At 39.4% G+C, this 20,730-nt stretch overlaps 1 pseudogene; it reads right to left on the bottom strand.

Moving 5' to 3' along the window:
• Nucleotides 1-18,910: 18,910 nt before the first annotated feature.
• Nucleotides 18,911-19,008, bottom strand: LOC132305755 (small nucleolar RNA R71; annotated as a pseudogene).
• Nucleotides 19,009-20,730: the final 1,722 nt, after the last annotated feature.

Here is a 20,730-nt window from a genome sequence, read left to right as displayed (position 1 = left end):
TATATATAAAATAATATATATAAATTTCCAAAAAAAAAAAATTATATAAAAAAAAACCTCAACCTGACCCAACTCGCTCGAAAATATTCGGTCCGGGTTATGACCATAACCCATGTTGGGTACAATTTTGGCTGGCCCAACCCAACCCAATTCGGGTTGAGGTTGGGTTGGGGCTTGCAGCCTTAAGGATAATACATGGACGAAAGGAAGTTTTAAATGGGAAACTTTATGGTAAGTGTTCAAACAGATGTAAAATACAGGTGATGAAGTACCGCCAATTTGGAGGTATTCAATTTTCTATACTCAAAAAAAATTTGGGTGTCCAAATACTTACTAAGTGGTTTGTGAATTAATTTATATGCATATGTGCTAGTAATTTTTTTTGGCGATTCCTCTCATGTTTGTGAGTTCATAAGTTATTCTTTTAGTAGATTGGATCACTGGACCTTTAAAACAGTTTGATATTTGTAGATTATTGTACTAATTGTACTTGGTACCAAATAGGCATGTTGATATTTCGATGTGATGATCCTTTTGCTGCCTTAATCCTAATTCCTGAAGAATCTTGTCTCCATACATATATGTTGAAAAGGAAAGATTCGCCAGAATACTACCAGATATTATTAGCTGTAAATATAATATTTGGAGGATATTTGCTGTAAATAGAATATTAGTCAAATGCTGTAAATTAGGAAATTATTAATTAGGCCATCTAGTTATTGTAATCAGTTTTCTGATTTTGCGCGTGTATTCTCTCCTATAAAGAGAACCCGTGTAAACTTTTGACTTGTGAGCTAATACAGAAAAAAGGTTTATTCCATATTTCTTTCCTTTCATGTTTATATGGTATCAGAGCCACCCTAAGGAAAAAAAAACTATAATTTTTCTTTTCTACACAATTTCTTCGTTGCTCACCCATGTTTTCCTCCATGTCAACCTCGCCTGTCACAACCCAACCAACCAATCCTGCAACCCAAGCCCCCAATATCGATTCTCACTTGGTTCAGATCACCAATATTCGCATTAATGGTGACAATTATTTACGGTGATCCCAGTCCATTCGGATGTACATCAGAGGGCGGGGAAAGATCGGGTACCTAATGGGAAACAAGAAGGCACCAGCATCGGATGACCCAATGTATATAACCTAGGATGCATAAAATTTAATGGTGATGGCTTGGCTTGTGAACTCCATGGACGAGGATGTTAGCTTCAACTATATGCGCTACTCCATGGCCAAGGAGCTCTGGGACGACGTGAATCAAATGTACTCTGATTTTAGAAATCAATCTTAGATCTACAAATTAACTCTAAAACTTGGTGAGATTCGGTAGGGAGAAGACTCAATCACCAAATATTTCAATTCATTGAAGTGCCTTTGGCAAGACATGATTTGTTTAATGATTATGAATGGAAATCCACTGAAGATGCCAATCACTACAAATGGACCGTGGAGGCTTATCGCATTTTCAAATTCCTTGCTGGGCTTAACGTGAAATTTGATGAAGTACGGGGATGGATCATTGGCAAGACTCCACTTCCCCCAATTGGTGAGGTGTTTGCTAAGGTTCAAAGAGAAGAGGCAGCAAACATGTAATGTTGGGGAAGAAGACTACCAGCGGACCTGTTGAGAGTTCTGCCCTTACTGTTGCCAAGACTGCTACTAATAAAGTAGTCAATTTTCAGCGAAAACAAGAAGAGAAGCCATGGGTCTGGTGCGACTTCTGCAACAAAACACACCATACTCACGAGAACTGTTGGAAAATCTACAAAAAACTAGCGAATTGGAAGAGTAGCAAGCCTAGTGATAGAAATAGGTGTGTGGTTCCTGATGAGCACTGAAAAGTGTGCATTTAAACTCTTTAAGCTTAGGTATTCTAAGACCTTTATCTATCTTATTTTCCTATCTTAGACTAATTTCATGTTGTTGCCCTTTTCAGGTACTTATCCCCAAAATAAGTTAATTCAGCCAAATTAGAGCATAAAAGAAGCTAACTCAAGCTGGATGGAAGAACGGAGCAAAGTGGAAGCAAAGTTGCGAAAAAACAGCAAGTTCGATCGATCTCAACAATTCTTCGATCGATCTGGAAATGATCGATCTAGATATTTCAGGATGGATCCAAGCCTTTGTCCTTATCTAAAAGATTCAACCATCTTCGATCGATCCAGCTTTCCTTCGATCGATCAAAATTGTTTGATCTTATCCTCACCAACCACCCCACCTACCACTTTGGTCTCTTTCCCAAAATATCTCAGAGTTTTGTCTTTATTCAAAAAAGCGCCGCCAAGGATGATCGATCTCTGTAGCATTCGATGGATCTCACCTAAGTTCAATCGATCTTACCACAGTTCGATCGATCGAACCTCCACAAGTCCAAATTAAAATAGAGTCTAGCTTATTAAAAGATAGCTCATGGTACAATCATTGAGAGAGCCTTAGTGCACAAGTCCAGACCATTGGGTGTGACACTTGAGCCTCCTATATAAGGATTTTAAACCACTTTTGCAAGGGGATTCATTCACTTTTCATATCTTGATATCTCAACATATCATCTATCTTGGAGAGGAGGCTAGAGCATAGAGAGCTTTACATATTTTTGGGAGTTCTTTCATTCTTCTAGGGTTTCTATCAAGAATGAGGCCATTCCTACCATGGAGATAGCCCTTGAAGGTTGGTTGACTACTTCAATGAGTGGCCAGACATCTACTTGGGGCTAGAGTAGCCCCTAAGTTTACTTCATGGACTTAGTGCTTTGTATATTTTTGGGAATTTACTTGTAATAAATGTTTTGATCTTGGATTTATATATATATCTTGTGGTTTCTACTTGATGTGTATGGATTAATGCTTTCAATTGATTATCTATTTCTAATCATATGTCTATATATGCTAGAATGGATGATTCATGTGCTTTTCTCTTAGATTTAGTTGAATTTATGCATATCTATATGTATGGATGAAGTTAATCTAGAGATGATCAAAACATAGTGCCTAATTGAACACTCTTGTAATTTATTTGATGGTTCACACTTGTTTCAGGATGGATTGTGCCACACCTTTAGCTTACTTAGTTTAATTTCCATGTCATTAGTGTAGATGTAGTGTAGTTGCTTTAGATTCATAGATAGGTGGACAATCTATTATTATTTCTTGGTGTTCTATACTTTGAACGCAAAACGGTGTATGTTTCTAGATAGTTGTGTGTGCATAAATTGTGGTTTTATTGAATGGATTTTGGTCTCATTTGATAGGTTGTGCTTTCTATAATTGGCTAGACCTAGTTTCAATTAATGTCACACATATACACAAATTACAATTCAATTTCCCCATTGATATATAATTGCTAATGTCTAGTTAAGTCAAGCTTAGTGGTGAGCTTTAGTGCCCCAAGTCCTCTCCTCTATATCTTTTTCCTTAACTTCTAAAGTCATTGTATTTCGCTTGCTTTAATTTCAATTGCATTCTAGTTTAAGCAACCTAACAATCCACTTTTGATCACTCGACCTACTAACCCCACTTTGTTTCCTTATCACATTGCCTCTAATCCCTTGGGACAATCCTTACTCAACCTAACTATATTTTTAGTTAGAAGTAGTAGTGGCATTTATAAATTTAAAACTTGGCAACACTATTTTGCACAAATTTGGTTACATCGCGACGCGCACACCAAGTTTTTGGCACCGTTACCAAGGATTGAGTTGGCAACGCCGTGTTTTGGAAGCAAATAGGAATTAGTACTTTTTTGATCATGTCTTCATTTATTTTATTTTTGGTTACTTATTGTGTTTGTTCTTATTTGGCTAAGTAAATTGAGCAAGGAAGTCAAGCAAAGGAGAATTAGAAAGCAAGGAGCTAAGCTAAGCACAAAAGGGCTAAAATCTAAGATTTGTAAAGCATAGCAAGGCTTGAAAATTGAAAAATATATTGAAGTTGCTTAAGGTCTTTGTGAGATCTTTCTAACTCAATCTCTAGTTAAATCGTCGGCATGCGTGGTGGCAAGTTTTTAAATTCTTAGATAGATCGTGAGCCCGCATGGAGGCAATTTACTTTTCTTTGCATATTGTTCAAGCATGGGAGTATGGGATCATTGTATGTGGAGATTTGTTGATTGATTTGTTATGGGGGCGAAGTGATTGTTATTTGTTCTGCTAGTGTATGCATGGTCGTAGGTCATTAAATCCTACTCTTGTCCCTTCTAATTTGCATCTTGAATCAGTTGTTCATAATCCTAGGGTAAGAGGTAGTTCTCAGCACTCAATTTCATTAATGGAGGTGCAACATGACGACCATGTTGATCGACGGATCAACTACAATTATAAATCAACCCGTTTTGCAATAGCACAAATCACTGTAAAATAGGGCTATTAGCCGGGTAAGTCGAACTACTGGGACTGCTAGTCTATGGCAACCTAAGTGTCTAGAATCATCTTTTAGAATGATAAGGGGGTTTATAGAGGATTTGTTGGGTTGTCACTTAAACTATGAATTTAGGAATGTATAAAATAGTAAATTGCAAGGAATGTAAAGGAAGGAGATCTAGATAAAGAGGGCTAGGGAAGCAACTTCACCACCTATAATATAAACATGCTAGACTATGATTCATTCAGGGAAAAACAACATAAATATATGGCTATGATAAGTAGTTACTCAAGGTTACTACATTACCTTCAAAGGATTCATGAAATAAATAAACAAGAACAATTTATCAAAGATTTTACTGTGGAGCAAAAATGTATCAAATACTATAGTATAATAAATATAATATTTATTATAATAATCTATATATATTTATATAGTTTAATATCAAGAAAATAAAACTATAAAATAAAAGAACCTGTTAAAGTCGAGGCTAGAATTTAATTCTATAGCCTTAAGACAGATACGCCCCGCTACGGTGCTAACGGACTCTTCGGCGTCTATCTCCCAGGATACAACGACTTTTCTTCCTTTGGTAGTAGCACTTCAAACCAATGGAATAGGCGAACCGGCTCGGTGTAGTACTCTCAGTTGAACTCAGACTCGGAGACCAGGATTGAACCCTAACTCGGAGACCAAGATTGAACCCAAACTTGGAAACCAAGGTTCAAACCCAATCCAAACCAGTTTAGGTTAAACCCAAACCAGTGGCTGAACCGAGCAAAGATGAATCAGAAGAAGAGAAGAAGATTTTTGAATTGGTGTGTATTGAAATGAACCCAATGATGGGTATTTATAGGCATGTTGGTGCCTATTCTGAATGGGTGCACCCATAGTTCGAATGGGTGCAACCATTTTTGACCAATCAAATTGTAAAGGGTGCAACCCTTGGTTCAAAAATAAAACTGATTTATGGTTTAAATAAACCCAAACCGTTTTAATTCTAATCCAGCCCAGCCCTTTAATTTCGTCCAATCCAACAAGCAAACAATCCAACTCGGCGGCCATTAATTCAGCCCAGTAAGCAGGCCCATTAACAAAATAAAATTCAACCACACAGGCCCATCCCAACTTTGTGTAAAAAGTTAAACCCATTTCACAATCAAGCCTCGCCCCGCCCTAGCCCGGACCGGGTCGGGTCGGGTCGGCGGCGCGCGCGTGTGTGGTAGTTGGTTCGGATCCAGGCTAGCCTAGGTCCTCCCCCTCTTAAAAACTTGGGTGCCCTTGGGCCCAAACCTAAATCCCATACTAGACATATATATACTCAAGGTTGCTTTGCTACTTTTTCGATGTGGGATAAGCATTTCACACTTTATTCACACCCATTTAGGCTTTATAAATCACTTACTTTGGAGCCAATTTCTCATTCACCCGGAAACGGATTTGAGAAAATAAATATACCACGTTCATCTCCTCGCAGAGAGGAACGTGCTCGTCAATAGATTCGCAAAAAATTCTTAGCGGAATCTTTTAAAAATCCTTCTAAAGTTTGCGTTTTCTAATGCCATTTCTAACATTTACATGCTCAACTACCTAAACTAAAGTGTAGTTTTGGACATGTTCACTAAGCTATAAATTGTCAAGTCATCAATCACATGATAAGAGCACATGAAGCGAAGAATTAAGAATAAGCCATCAAAGGAAGAACCTAAGCTATGGCCTATCAAATCTCTCAACAACATGCTATTAAAACCATTCCAAAAATCTCATCTTCATTGTCACCATGAAAATGTAAACCATACAACCATGAAAACATACATTCTAAGACAAGAAAGTAGATTTAACATGATCATTAAATCAAAATCAGTTCATTACATCAAGTAAAAGTTCTAGATTATGGAATCACCACAAGAGTACATTATTTTCCCCATAATAGAATCAAAATTAGAACATGCCTACAATGAGGGATTCCATCACCTCCCTAGAGGAGGAGTTAGTTACCCATGGATGCCCTAAAAGAAGGAAGAAACTTCCAAGCTCCCTCCGTTTTTGAGCTCCCTCTTTTTAGCCACAAGAACTCTATCCTCTTCTCCTTTTCTCTCTCCAAAAATCTTGCAAGATTTATGTGTTGATTCTAATCTCTTAGTTCCCCTCTCTTTTGTAGACAATAAGCCTACCAAACCCCCTCAAAATCAGGCTCAACTCCCCCCAAAAGACATCTCCAACCAACTCATAAAAGAGGGAAATCCGAAGTTGGAGGATTCTATACACAAGTGGGCCAAAAATGTTCCTTCGAGCACTCGAAGTAGAGGCTTCGAGCGCTCGAAGATGTTCGAAGTGATTCTGCCCGAATTTTGAACGCTCAAACGTCATTCTTCAAGTGCTCAAAGATGCAATAGATTGCATTCTTCTACCTGTTCTGTTCTGAGCTACTTTGGTAAAAAGGCCATAACTTTCTGCTCCAAACTCCACATGATGAACTGTTTGATGATTTAGAAGGTTAATTCAAAGCTCTAAGTACGCCATGTTTTAATGGAAGTTCAGTTCTCAAGTTTGTTAGGTTAAAAATGATAAGCAAAGTTGAACTCCACTGCTGCCAGGCTGTAAACTTCAGCATTGCACACTTTAATATTCAAGAACTCATAAAAACATCATTTTTATTCCTTTTTGGCAAACAAACCTAAAAATAAATAAAACATGCAAATGAAGATAATCTACATAAAATAATCAAATAATGGACTCAACTAATGCAACTAAGGGCGTTTGAATATGCAATATTCGTCGTTTATCACACCGCCAAACTTACATTTTGCTAGACCCTTAGCAAAACCAAAATGAAAAACTCAATTAAATGACAACCATGGGAAAATGAAATACATACATAGCTCAAATACAACTTGAAACAAACAAAAGACTGGAGACGGGGTCATTAAGCAGACTACCATGCATATATGAAGCATTGATACAAAAATTTGCTAAACACGTTTCAACATACATGCATCAGCATCCAAGTCTATATAAATAACTCAATTGTCATCTCTTGAATGGAAATCAACTCTAACTTCAGTGAAAGTGGATTGGATTCTCAACATGCGGCTTTTACTTTCTTTTCTAATTTTAAGACACAAGTCTTCAAATAATTGGATTCCCTTTTAAATGAAGTCCCTAAGGCATGAATTTATTTACAAAACAACTTTTGTTGCTTGCTGACAATTTATTATAACTCAAAAATGATACATAAATTGGTTGTGCAATGCTGATGTCCTTTAAGCTTTCTAACAAACCCATGTAACAAGCGTTAGGCCAGCAACTCCCAAACCGGACGACTTTAAGATGCTAAGTGTAGAGACACTCCTCGGGCTTAATAGCTCGAATTGGCTAGGCTACGAAATCCAACGAACCATGTTTATTACTAAGTTAATATATATATATATATATATATATATATATATATTTTAATAACCGTGCAATGTCTAAGTCTCTTAAGCTTTCTAACCAACTCATGTAACAAGCGTTAGGCCAACAACTCCCAAACCAGATGGCTTTAGGGTGTTAAGTGTAGAGACACTCCTAGGGCTTAATAACTTAAGTTGGAAAGGCTACAAACTCAAACCGGTCATCCTCATTTTTCTTTTTCTTTTTTTATTTTTTATTTTTTATTTTTTTTTAGATTCATGCCAAAGGTATCCATTCATTAGGTTCATTAATTCAGATCAACTAGGTCAAGATCAGGGTCAATCAAGTTGCATGCCTCACAGTTAAGTTTCCGGTGTGCATCTGTGCATTGTGAAGCATAAAAGAGTATAAGATCTAGCGAGAATTTAATTGAAACATTTATACAGACTAAATTGTATCCACGTGGTCATTTCAAATTCAAAATTTTTTTTCTTTATTTTCAAAACTTAACAATTGCTTCTACATACATGGTATTAAGCATATGCTTCATCTCCAACAAGTTTCAAATTATACTATCATTGCTTTACAAAAATGTACTACCAAAAATGCAATATTGCAACCCCAAACTTGAATAACACATTGTGCTCAATGTGGGACAATTAACATCTACGAAAAAGTAGATAGGAACAAGAACAAAATTACCCAGAATAGGAGGAAAGTGTATGGCAAGGTGACAAAAAGCTCTCATGCAAAGGCCAACACAAAGAGGCCCCCAAACTTGAAATGTGCAACCTGCAAGGGATCAGAAACAGCTGGGGAATGAAAATAATTAATAATGAAACAGTAAAAGAAAATAATTAATAATGAAACAGTAAAAGAAAATAATTGACAGTCAATAAAATAAAAAGGGGGAATTTGCATTCAAAAAGGGGGTGGTGGGCATGATTACAAAAGGAATGGAAATTCTATCATGTCTAACCAGATCAACTAAAACAAATTGCCAAGTTTAAAAACTAGAACAGCAACAGAAAATAAAAACATAAACATGGGAACAAAAGGTGGATCACGAACAGCGAATAAACTACGGGCCAGGGTGAAAACGGGCAAGGATAGCATTGAGGAGAGATTTGGTTTCACGCCTTTCTTCTTGTGCTATGCGACGGTCCTCAGTTACAACACGACGTTCTTCTTCCGCACGCAAGTAGTCCTCGCGGACCGTCCTAGTGTAGTCTGCCAAAGAATGCTTAAAATGATCCATCCGAGCATGGATACCTGCGATGCTAGCTCGCAGAAAAGCATGGTCTTGCTGAGGGTCAACAGGTGGCTCCTCCCATTCAGCATCCTCAGCTATGGGATTATCCTCGAAAATAGGAGGAGATGGAGAGCGGGGAGGTGGAGGAGCAGCGAGCTGATGGGGCCGAGAATGGCTAAGAACATTGTTCCAACGCTGGATAGTAAAAGTTTGAATCTTTTTTCCCTTTTCTTTATGGGGAGGAATAATGAAGCTTTTATACTTCAGAAGCTTGGTGATGAAGAAAAGCAATGGCAAAGCCCAAGCTTGAGCCCGTTGATGCTGGGCATTAAGGCAGTCGTCCTAGTATCGCATAAATTGGCTCCAAATGAGATCCAGAATAGAGATCCATTGGCCTTGGTCCAGGGCATACAAAGCCTGTAACATTAGACCTCTACGCTCGGTGCTGTGCACCAAGGGGTAGATATTATGCTTAAGCACGGCATCAAAGAGGGTGGATTTTAGGGTATAGCTCCGGGGTCAATGAGGATAATGCACGTTGCAAATAGCGGCAACAACCTGTTCCACAGTTAAATTATCAGGCTCCTCATATAAAGGGAGATTCTCACGATTTACAATATCATCGGGGCACTCCAGAGGACAGCCGGAGACTTTCATAATGCCAGCCAAGGTAAAGGAATAAGGGACACCATCAATGGATATGGTGATAGAGATGGGCGGCCCTTTAGGACAAGTGAGATTCTAGTAGAAGAGGCGCACCACACGGGGATAGGAAATCTTTGCAATGGGCTTGCAAATGTGCTAAATGCGCCAGTTAGCTAATTCCGCAACAGCCCAAGAAGTGGTGGGAAGAGTGGCAAAGACATCCGTGAGCGGAAAGAGAAGCTCATAGTTAAGCTTTTTTGTGAGCTAAGGTTCTTGGGGTTGCTCACGATAAACAGTGGGGGCATCTGCAGAGGGCCTAGGACGGCGAGAAGGTCCAGCACGAGACATTTGGAAAGGCGGATGTGGATGGGGAATTTCAGCGAGCACCTGGCGGGCAAAAAGAAGGAGTGAAGGTGAGAGAAAGAGCTATGGATGATAAAACCCAAAAATGTTTAGACAAAAATGCTCTCTAGCTTAGAGCAACATCAACAATCATCACCTAAACCTCAAAAATTCAATGCCCATACTCCTCAATTCAAGAACAATAAAAATGAAAGGAGAAGAAGAGAGACACATACCTTGAGAGGAGAATGGAAAGAAGGATGGATGGAAGGAGGAGGGAGTATAGAGGTGGTAGGTATTTATAGGGGATAGGTGCACGAATGGGGGGAGAGGAAAGGTTATGGAAGTTATGGAGGGAATGGAGGTGGGAGGTCGCGGGGGTGATGGGGGAAGTGGAATAGGAAGCCGAAACAAATGGGAGAGGAAAAGGCAGTTTTAAAAAAAATGGGGGGTCAATTCGAGCACTTGAAGAAGGCCCTTCGAGCGCTCAAAGATTGGGCAGTGGGCTTTGGGCCGTGGTTTCAAGGCTCGAGTGCTCGAAGAAGGGACTTCGAGCGCTCGAAGATTGGGCAGTGGGCTTTGGGGAAGCTGTGAGCACTCGAAGCATACTTTCCGAGTGCTCGAGTGCCTATTGGAATGGCATGGAGGCCTGGATGCAACGCACAAGCGCTCGGAGCCGTCTACGAGTGCTCAAAGAATGGACAGTAGCCGAAATTAGATCATCGAGCGCTCGAAGAAGGGACTTCGAGCACTCAAAAACTTTACAGTGAGCATTTTGGAACTTTCGAGCGCTCGAAGGAGATGTTTTGAGCGCTCGAACTGCAGGGCAAAACTTTTCTAAGTCTTACGAATGCTTGAATTGGAGTCTTTGCTACACGACATTGGCTACAAGTTTAGAGAGAGTGCCAATGAAGAACTTAAATGTTTGGATGGATTTAAGAAACCTCGAACAACCAATGCATTGAGAATAGGAGTGCATGCACAAGAGTGCCATGTCGAAAGTCCGAGAAAATTGCCGGCTAAAGTTAAAAACTTCCGGGAATGAAAATAAGGGTTTCAGAAAGTCGAAGAAAACCCGTCTGAGTTTCTAGAACACAAATTAAGACAGTTCCAGAGAAAGTTAGATTTTTGCTTTCCTTAGCAATTTCACAGAAAATTTCAAGGCACGAGCAATTGAACAATAGGGAAACATGGAAATAGAAATAATTTCTTCCCTTGAGTGCTAAATTTAATGTCGATAGCTAGACGAACCAGGCATTGCATGGCGTATTAATCCACATAGATTGGGTCTGTCAATAGGACTTTCTCAACTTTTCGAATAAGGACTATGCCATCTACGTAAGGCTTAAGCCGTTGGCCGTTAACCTTGAAGAGAGATCCATTGGTAGGATCTTAGAGTTCAACTACACCATGAGGAAAGACAGCGGTGATGACATATGGACCATCCCACCGTGAACGGAGTTTACCGGGAAAGAGTCTCAATCTAGAATTGAAAAGCCAAGCTTTTTGTCCGGGGGCAAAAGACTTTTTGAAAATGTGTTTGTCATGAAATGCTTTAGTCTTTGCCTTATAGATTTGGGTGCTTTCATACGCATCATTGCGAAGTTCCTCAAGCTCATTGAGTTGCAGAGTAGAGCTAGCTTGTTTGAGATCAAAGTTGAGCCTTTTATGGCCCAATAAGCACGGTGCTCTAATTCGATGGGGAGATGGCAAGCTTTTCCAAAGACAAGCCGATATGGTGACATGCCAATGGGCGTCTTATAAGCTGTCTAGTAAGCCCAAAATGCATTATTTAGTCTTAATGACCAATCTTTGCGGTCCGGTCGAACCATTTTTTCCAAGATGTGCTTAATCTCCCGATTAGATACTTCCACTTGACCACTTGTTTGAGGATGGTAAGGTGTGGCAACCTTGTGAAGGACGGAGTACTTGAAGAGGACGGATTTAAGGTAACGATTTCGGAAATGAGATCCACCGTTATTGATGATTGCCCGGGGCGTACCAAAATGACTAAATATGTTTGATTGAATGAATTGGATCACAACTTTATGATCATCGGTTCTGGTAGCCTCGGCTTTAACCCATTTGGAAACATAATCCACCGCTACAAAGATGTACTCATAGCCATAAGAATATGGAAATGGTCCCATGAAGTCGATCCCCCACACATCAAAAATTTTAATAATTAAGATGGGAGTGAGGGGTATCATGTCTCTTCTAGACATAGATTCGAGCTTTTGGCAACGCTCACAAGATTTGCAGAAGTTGTAAGCATCCCGAAACAAGGATGGCCAATAAAATCTGCTTTGAAGGACTTTGTCGACTGTCTTTTTGGCACTGAAATGGCCTCCACAAGCAAAAGTATGACAGAAATTTAGAATGCTTGTGGTCTCAGTTTAGGGAATGCAACGCCGGATGATTTGGTCCGGGCAATACTTGAATAGCTCCGGATCTTCCCAAAAGAAATGCTTAACTTGGGAGAAGAAACGGTCTATTTCTTGTTTGGACCAATTGGATGGAATTTTGCCTATCGCTAGATAGTTGACATTATCCGCATACCAAGGGAGACTGGAATGGGAAATCTAAAAAAGGTGCTCATCCGAAAAGGAATCACGGACAGCTGCAAATTCAGAAGATTTCTCAATGAGTAAGCAAGAGAGAAGGTCTGCGACAACATTGTCGGTCCCTTTTTTGTCCCGGATTTCAATGTCAAACTCTTGAAGTAAAAGTATCCATCGAATCAGGTGGGGTTTGGTCTCTTTTTTGGCGAGCAAATGCCTAAGAGCGGCATGATCCGAAAAGACTATGACCTTGGATCCAAGAAGATAGGAACGGAATTTATCCAAAGCATACACCACAGCTAGCAATTCTTTTTCAGTGGTGGTGTAATTTAACTGAGCATCATAGAGAGTTTTGCTCGCATAATAGATGGCATGCGGAAGCTTGTCCACATGCTGGCCCAAAATCGCGTCTAATGCATAATCGGATACATCACACATGATCTCAAAAGGAAGAGACCAATTTGGCGGTTTCATGATTGGGGCGGATGAGAGAAGAGTGCGAAGTTCAATGAAAGCTTCATGCAAGCTTCATCAAAATTGCATGGAGCATCCTTGGAGAGAAGATTGCACAAGGGCCGAGACATTTTGCTAAAATCTTTGATGAAGCGACGATAGAATCCGGCATGGCCAAAGAAGGAATGGATTTGTTGGACGAAATTTGGAGGGGGAAGATTAGAGATTAACTCAACTTTTGCCTTGTCTACCTCAATTCCCCATTTAGAAATGACATGTCCTAGAACAATGCCTTCTTGGACCATAAAGTGGCTTTTCTCCCAACTTAGAATTAGATTTGTCTCCTTACATCTTTGGAGTACAAGAGATAGATTGTGGAGACATGAGTCAAAGGAGGGGCCAAATATGGAAAAATCGTCCATGAAAACTTCCAAGAACTTTTCAACCATACCAGAAAATATGGACACCATGCACCTTTGAAACGTAGCCGAAGAATTGCATAGCCCAAAAGGTATGTGCCGATAAGCAAAAGTTCCAAAGGGACATGTGAAGGTTGTTTTCTCTTGATCTTGGGGGGCAATAGCCACTTGGTTATAGCCAGAATAACCATCAAGAAAACAATAATAGCTCTGACCGGCTAGCCTTTCTAGGATTTGATCAATGAATGGGAGTGGAAAATGATCCTTCCTAGTTGAAGAGTTGAGTTTTCGGTAGTCTATGCACACACGCCACCCGATGGTGGTTCGTTGAGGCATGAGCTCACCCGCTGAATTTTTAACAACGGTGAGGCCGAATTTCTTTGGAACAACCTGCGTGAGGCTTACCCACTTGCTATCAGAGATGGGGTAGATGATTCCCGTATTTAGTAATTTGATCACTTCTTTCATGACCACTTTCTTCATATTCGGATTCAACCTGCGCTGCACCTCTCTAGAAGGCCTTGCATCGTCCTCCATATGAATGTGATGCATACAAATAGAGGGGTCTATTCCTTTCAAATCAGCCACTGCCCAACCAATAGCTTCTTTGTGCTCTTGTAGCACCGCTAAAAGGCTAGTTTCTTGGTCCTTTTAAAGGTCCAATGCAATGATGACTGGAAGAGTTTGATTTGCACCAAGAAACACATACTTGAGATGGGCCGGGAGCGGCTTTCGCTCAAGTTATGGAGGAGACTTCAAGGAAGGGACCGGAGGAGTAGAAGAAAGTTAAGGAAGCGGTTCTTTTGGAATTTTCCAAGGATGAGTATCCATGATAGCATTGATATCGAGCAAGGAGTTTACTTCTTGGATGGATTGATCTATATCAAAGCTTGAGAAGTCAAAGTGAGACATGCAAGTTTTAAGAGGATCCTTGCTTAGAATGAAGGGGAGAGATTATTCAACCACTTTATCGATGACATCAACAAGAAAACAATCATCCTCATCGGAAGGATGTTAAGTTGCATGGAAGATATGAAGTTTGACTTGCATGTTTCCAAAAGCAATGTCCATCACCCCGGTTCGGCAATTAATGGAAGCGTTAGCCATAGCTAAGAAAGGCCGACCAAGGATCACGGGAATATGCTTTTTTGGCTTATGAACCGGTTCCGTGTCAAGAACCACAAAGTCTACCGGGAAGTAGAATTTGTCCACTTTCATAATGACATCCTCAAGAATGCCTCGTGGGTGCTTGACCGATCTATTGGCAAGCTGCAAAACCACGAAAGTTGGCTTTAGATCTCCCAACCCTAGCTGTAAGTAAACTGAATATGGAATCAAATTTACACTAGCTCCTAAGTCAAGGAGGGCCCTTTCTATCTTGTTGTCGCCAATGACACACGAGATAGTTGGGGCACCCGGATCCTTATACTTTGGAGGAGCACTGTGTTGAATGATGGCACTTACATTTTCAGTTAATCTTACTTTCTTTGGCAAATGATTTCTGGACGTGTGCTTTTGAGTGCACAAATCCTTGAGAAATTTTGTATAGGGAGGGATTTGCTTGATAGCATCCAAGAGAAGCAAGTTAATCTTTACTTGCTTGAAAACTTCCCACATATCTTAAATTTTGCAATTCTTGTTCCCAAAATGCGTCGACTCTTGGAGTCGTTAAGGAAACAGAGCCTTAGGCTCGTAAGAAGTTTTCACATTTGGGTTGACAAGCTTGGGATTTTCACGAGTAGGATTTGGATTAGATGAGCTTGCTTTTGGACTTTCAGAGGGAGAATTTTTATCATCCTTGTCTCCGTCAACCTTATTGTCGACAACTCAACCACTCCTAAGGGTGGTGATTGCTTGAACTTGTTCATGAATTAGCCCACTCGAAGAAGGGGTTTTGTCAATCACATGCATCCCTCTAGGATTTTTAAATGGTTGAGCGAGAAACTTACCCTTGTCCTTTTGGAGCAATTGATTCATGGAGTTAGCTATTTGACCCACTTGATTCTCAAGTTTAGCTATGGACTGAGTATGAGAATGAACCATTTGGAGAATGGGCTGCAAAGATGACAAGAGTTGCTTGTTGGATTCCATCATTTGTTGATTTAGAGATTCCATCATTTGTTTATTTGCAGCCATAATCTCATCCTTTGGGGACATGGGAGGTTGATTAGAGACATTTGGATTATACGAAGGATGGTAATTCGAAGAGGCTGGAAATTGCCTATTTTGAAATTGAGAAGAGGGCTGATTTTGATGCCCTTAAGTTTGAAATTGAGAATTTTGTGGGGCTTGTTGCCGCCATGAAAAATTCGGATGATCTCTCCAACCCGGATTTTAGGTGTTGGAATATGGATTATTTCCGGGCCTTGAGAACATATCATTTGCTTGCTCTTGATTTGGATTGGGAAATTGCTCCGGTGTGAGGCAATCTTCCGAGAGATGGAATGGACTTATACACGATGCACATACCATACGTGCAGAATTTTGGGACAATGAAGGGGAGAGATGTGGTGTCATCAATTGATGGAATTGGCTCATATTGAGCCACATCAATATTTGGCATCACTATGCATGAGGGTGAAGCATAGGTGGTAGGGATGAAATGGTCTCTGAGAGTCATTGGCTCTACATTTGGAATTTCGGCCCTATCGTTATTAATTCCCTCATTTTCGACATTTCCTACATTTTTAGCCATTGTGTTAAATTCAGTTTCAAGTTCTCTTATGCTAGAAGATTCCCTAAGGTTTCGTTTAAGAGTTCTTTCAAGTGAATTTATGTCAACTGGCGAGTCAAGAGTTGGTAAGGAAAGTGATATACGGCCAAACATCAACAACTCACAACACAATCATCATAACAATTTTTCATCATCAACTCCACATACGATGTTCCATTTCTCCTCAATTATCAACACAGGAATTAAATGGCCATAACAAGGACCGATGCTTTACAATTGAAAATAAACAAGACAAAAGCCTCAACAAGGGCTTCACAACTTAACAATTGCTAAATTTAACACATGCACGATATTAACATTTTCGAAACTAGAAGGTCGAGAGACTTACCTGGAGTCCTCTAGACTTACAAATTTACTAGCGTTCCCTCGGTGAGCTTCAAGTCCCTAGAATCTCATAAACAACTTACAACACAAAGATGATCAAAATCACACAAGAAATATTCACAAATCACAATATTAACAATCAAACCAAAGTTAACCCTAGAACTTTGGTTGCTAAACCATTTGCCATCCTCGGCAACGGCACCAAAAATTGATCGACGGATCAACTACAATTATAAATCAACCCGTTTTTCAATAGCACAAATCACTGTAAATAGGGCTATTGGTTGGGTAAGTCGAACCATTGGGACTACTAGTCTATGACAACCTAAGTGTCTAGAATCATCTTTTAGAATAATAAGGGGGTTTATAGAGGATTTGTTGGGTTGTCACTTAAACTATGAATTTAGGAATGTATAAAATAGTAAATTTCAAGGAATGTAAAGGAAGGAGATCTAGATAAAGAGGGCTAGGGAAGCAACTTCACCACTTACAATATAAACATGCTAGACTATGATTCATTCGGGGGAAAACAACATAAATATATGGCTATGATAAGTAGTTACTCAAGGTTACTACATTACCTTCAAAGGATTCATGAAATCAATAAACAAGAACAATTTATCAAAGATTTTACATGCTTAACTACCTAAACTAAAGTGTAGTTTTGGACATGTTCACTAAGCTAGAAATTGTCAAGTCATCAATCACATGATAAGAGCACATGAAGCTAATAATTAAGAATAAGCCATCAAAGGAAGAACCTAAGCTATGGCCTATCAAATCTCTCAACAACATGCCATTAAAACCATTCCAAAAATCTCATCTTCATTGTCACCATGAAAATGTAAACCATACAACCATGAAAACATACATTCTAAGACAAGAAAGTAGATTCAACATGATCATTAAATCAAAATCAGTTCATTGCATCAAGTAAAAGTTCTAGATTATGGAATCACCACAAGAGTACATTATTTTCCCCATAATAGAATCAAAATTAGAACATGCTTACAATGAGGGATTCCATCACCTCCCTAGACGAGGAGTTAGTTACCCATGGATGCCCTAAAAGAAGGAAGAAACTTCCAAGCTCCCTCCATTTTCGAGCTCCCTCTTTTTAGCCACAAGAACTCTATCCTCTTCTCCTTTTCTCTCTCCAAAAATCTTGCAAGATATATGTGTTGATTCTAATCTCTTGGTTCCCCTCTCTTTTTGTAGATAATAAGCCTACCAAACCCCCTCAAATTGAGGCTAAACTCCCCCCAAAAGACATCTCCAACCAACTCATAAAAGAGGGAAATCTGAAGCTGGAGGATTCAAGACACAAGTGGGCCAAAAATGTTCCTTCAAGCGCTCGAAGTAGAGGCTTCGAGCGTTCGAAGATGTTCAAAGTGATTCTGCCCGAATTTTAAACGCTCGAAGGTCCTTCTTCAAGCGCTCGAAGATGCAATAGATTGCATTCTTCTACTTGTTCTGTTCTGAGCTACTTTGGTAAAAAGGCCATAACTTTCTACTCCGAACTCCAAATGAAGAACTGTTTGATGATTTGGAAGGTTAATTCAAAGCTCTAAGTGCACCATGTTTTAATGGAAGTCTAGTTCTCAAGTTTCTTTGGGTCAAAAATGACGAGCAAAGTTGAACTCCACTGCTGCCAGGCTGTAAACTTCAACATTGCACACTTTCAAGAACTCATCAAAACATCATTTTTATTTTTTTTTGGCAAACAAACCTGAAAATAAGTAAAACATGCAAATGAAGATAATCTACATAAAATAATCTTATAATGGACTCAACTAATGCAACTAAGGGTGCTTGAATATGCAATATTTGGCGCTTATCACATATAGAGGACCATGGTCACATAGTATAACAAGGCATCCTCCACCCTAATGTGCATCATAACAACATCCAAGTTTTGTTAGGCATGCCTAGACCATTCATCCCACAATAACAACAAGGCCAAGTTCCATTAGGAATGCCTAGGCCAATTTTTGCTCCACAACCTCCCATGGTTCAAGTTAATCACCGTGTTCGTTTAGCATCACCAATTGTGAATCCTCCCATTACTTTGCGTGATCACTATGTGCCTAATGAATATAATGCACCCACTTACATTCAATTGCCCCCATTGAGAGTACATCATTATGAGATTAAACCGGAAACCATTCAAATGCTTCCTAACTGTGATGGACTTCCAAGTGAAGAACCCTACAAGCATTTGGATGAGTTTCTTGAAGTGTGTTCTACCGTGAAATATATGGACATGCCAGAAGAAGTTTTAAGACTTAAAATTTTTCCTTTTACCCTTAAAGACAAAGCAAAATATTGATTTAATAATCTTAGGCCTTTTTCGATAACTTTTTGGGCAGAAATGCAATAAGAATTCTTGAAGAAGTACTATCCGGTATCAAAGACCAATGCTATGAGAACTTCCATTCACGAATTTTCTCAAGGAGATGGGGAAATGTTTCATGAAGCATGGGAAAGGTTTAATGATTTGCTTAGGAAATGCCCACATTATGACATACCTAAGTGGCAACTAGTTTAATATTACTTTGAAAGTTTACCGGATAATCACAAGGGTATGGTTGATGCATCCATGGGTGCCTCTTATCTTGACAAGCATGAAAATGATGTGTGAAAATTGTATGAAAGTATGAGTGAGAACTCAATGCATAGATCTCTATCTTCTAAAAATCGTAGAAACTTAGGTGGAAGGAAGAATGTCGGCTTATATCAAGTTGACAATTCCAATGACATAGCCGCCGAGATGAAATCCTTATCTCAAAGGTTTGATCAATTCTTGAACAACCAAAATTCACCGAATCAAATGTCTTCCTCCCCTAATCATGTTAATCATCGTGCATCTAATGAATCATGCATGACTTGTTCAAGTGTCTTGCATTCTACTTCCAATTGTCCCCATGGATATGCGCGAAGCAAGAACCATGAGCAAGTCAATACGACCTTCGTCAACCAAAGGAATAATCCCTAACGCACCCATTATAATTCAAGTTGGAGGAACCATCTAAACTTCTCTTAGAAAAGCCAAGGGGAAGGCTCAAACCCTCCCCAAGGTGGTTTTCAAGGAAAGTATGTTTCACCACCAATGCAAGGCCAAGGTTCCCAACGTTTTAGATCATCATTTCAATCGCATGGCAATCAATTTTCTAATTCACATTTTCCTAATCAATCATCTTATTCCCAAGGAAATTCTAGGAGTCCCGCTTTTGAGGTGAAAGTGTTGACCGTTCTAGGCACTCTAAAGGCGAATAATCAATTGCTTCATTCGCATTCTCAATCCATTGCTAAGTTAGAAACCCAATTCGGGCTAATAGCTAGTACTCTGAATGCTAGAGAGAAAGGGAAGGTGCTTTTAAATGCCCTACTAAAGCAACAATGTGTTGTGGAGACTCATTCCTCATCGGAAGGTCACACAATTGAACATGTCAATGTGGTGACAACCTTAAGAAGTGGGAAGGTTATTGATAATCAAATAGGTATTTCCAATGAAGAGGATGAACCGGTGCAACCAAAAGTTAACACCCGTCCCGTTTCTCATTTTATTCCTCCTTCATTGCATGTGCATGATCATTTTGTTGAGAAAATTGTCAAAAATGATTTGAAAGATGAATTGAACAGTGATTTTAAAAATTCTTGTTTTGAAAATGCTTCAAGAGCTCTATTTCCTAACACCTTGAAAGGATCCATTTCTCTTGAAAAATAAAATACCAAGACCAATGAAATCATAGAAATGTTTAGTCAAGTGAAGATCAATCTTCCACTTTTGGATGTAATCAAGCAAATTCTGGCTTATGCCAAGTTCTTAAAAGATATTTGCACCCAAAAGAGGAAGAACAAAAGCCAAGCACCAAAGAAATTGGTCTTGACTGAGCAAGTGAGCTCTATTTTGCTACATAACACCTCCTAAAGTTTAAAGACCCCGACTCACCTACTACTTCTTGCATTATCTGTGACCATGTCATTAATCAGGCACTTCTTGACTTAGGAGCAAGTGTCAACCTTCTTCCCTACTCGATATATGTTAAATTGGGCTTAAGAGATTTAAAACCGACGTCGGTGGTTTTGCAACTAGCCGACCGATCCATCAAAAAGCCCCGGGTTATTATATTGGATGTCTTGATTAAGATTGATAAGTTCTTCTTCCCCATTAATTTCATTGTTATAGACACGAAACTAGTTCCGAACCCCAAGAGCCAAATTCCCATTATCCTTGGCCGTCCTTTC

This window comes from Cornus florida, unplaced genomic scaffold (assembly GCF_030987335.1).
Source record: "Cornus florida cultivar Cherokee Brave unplaced genomic scaffold, ASM3098733v1 CherokeeBrave_3.0.0_Hap2_Chr04, whole genome shotgun sequence".
Classification (NCBI taxonomy): Eukaryota; Viridiplantae; Streptophyta; class Magnoliopsida; order Cornales; family Cornaceae; genus Cornus; species Cornus florida.
The sequence above is the reverse complement of the archived record's forward strand: the minus strand, read 5'-3'. Positions and strand labels throughout refer to the sequence as shown.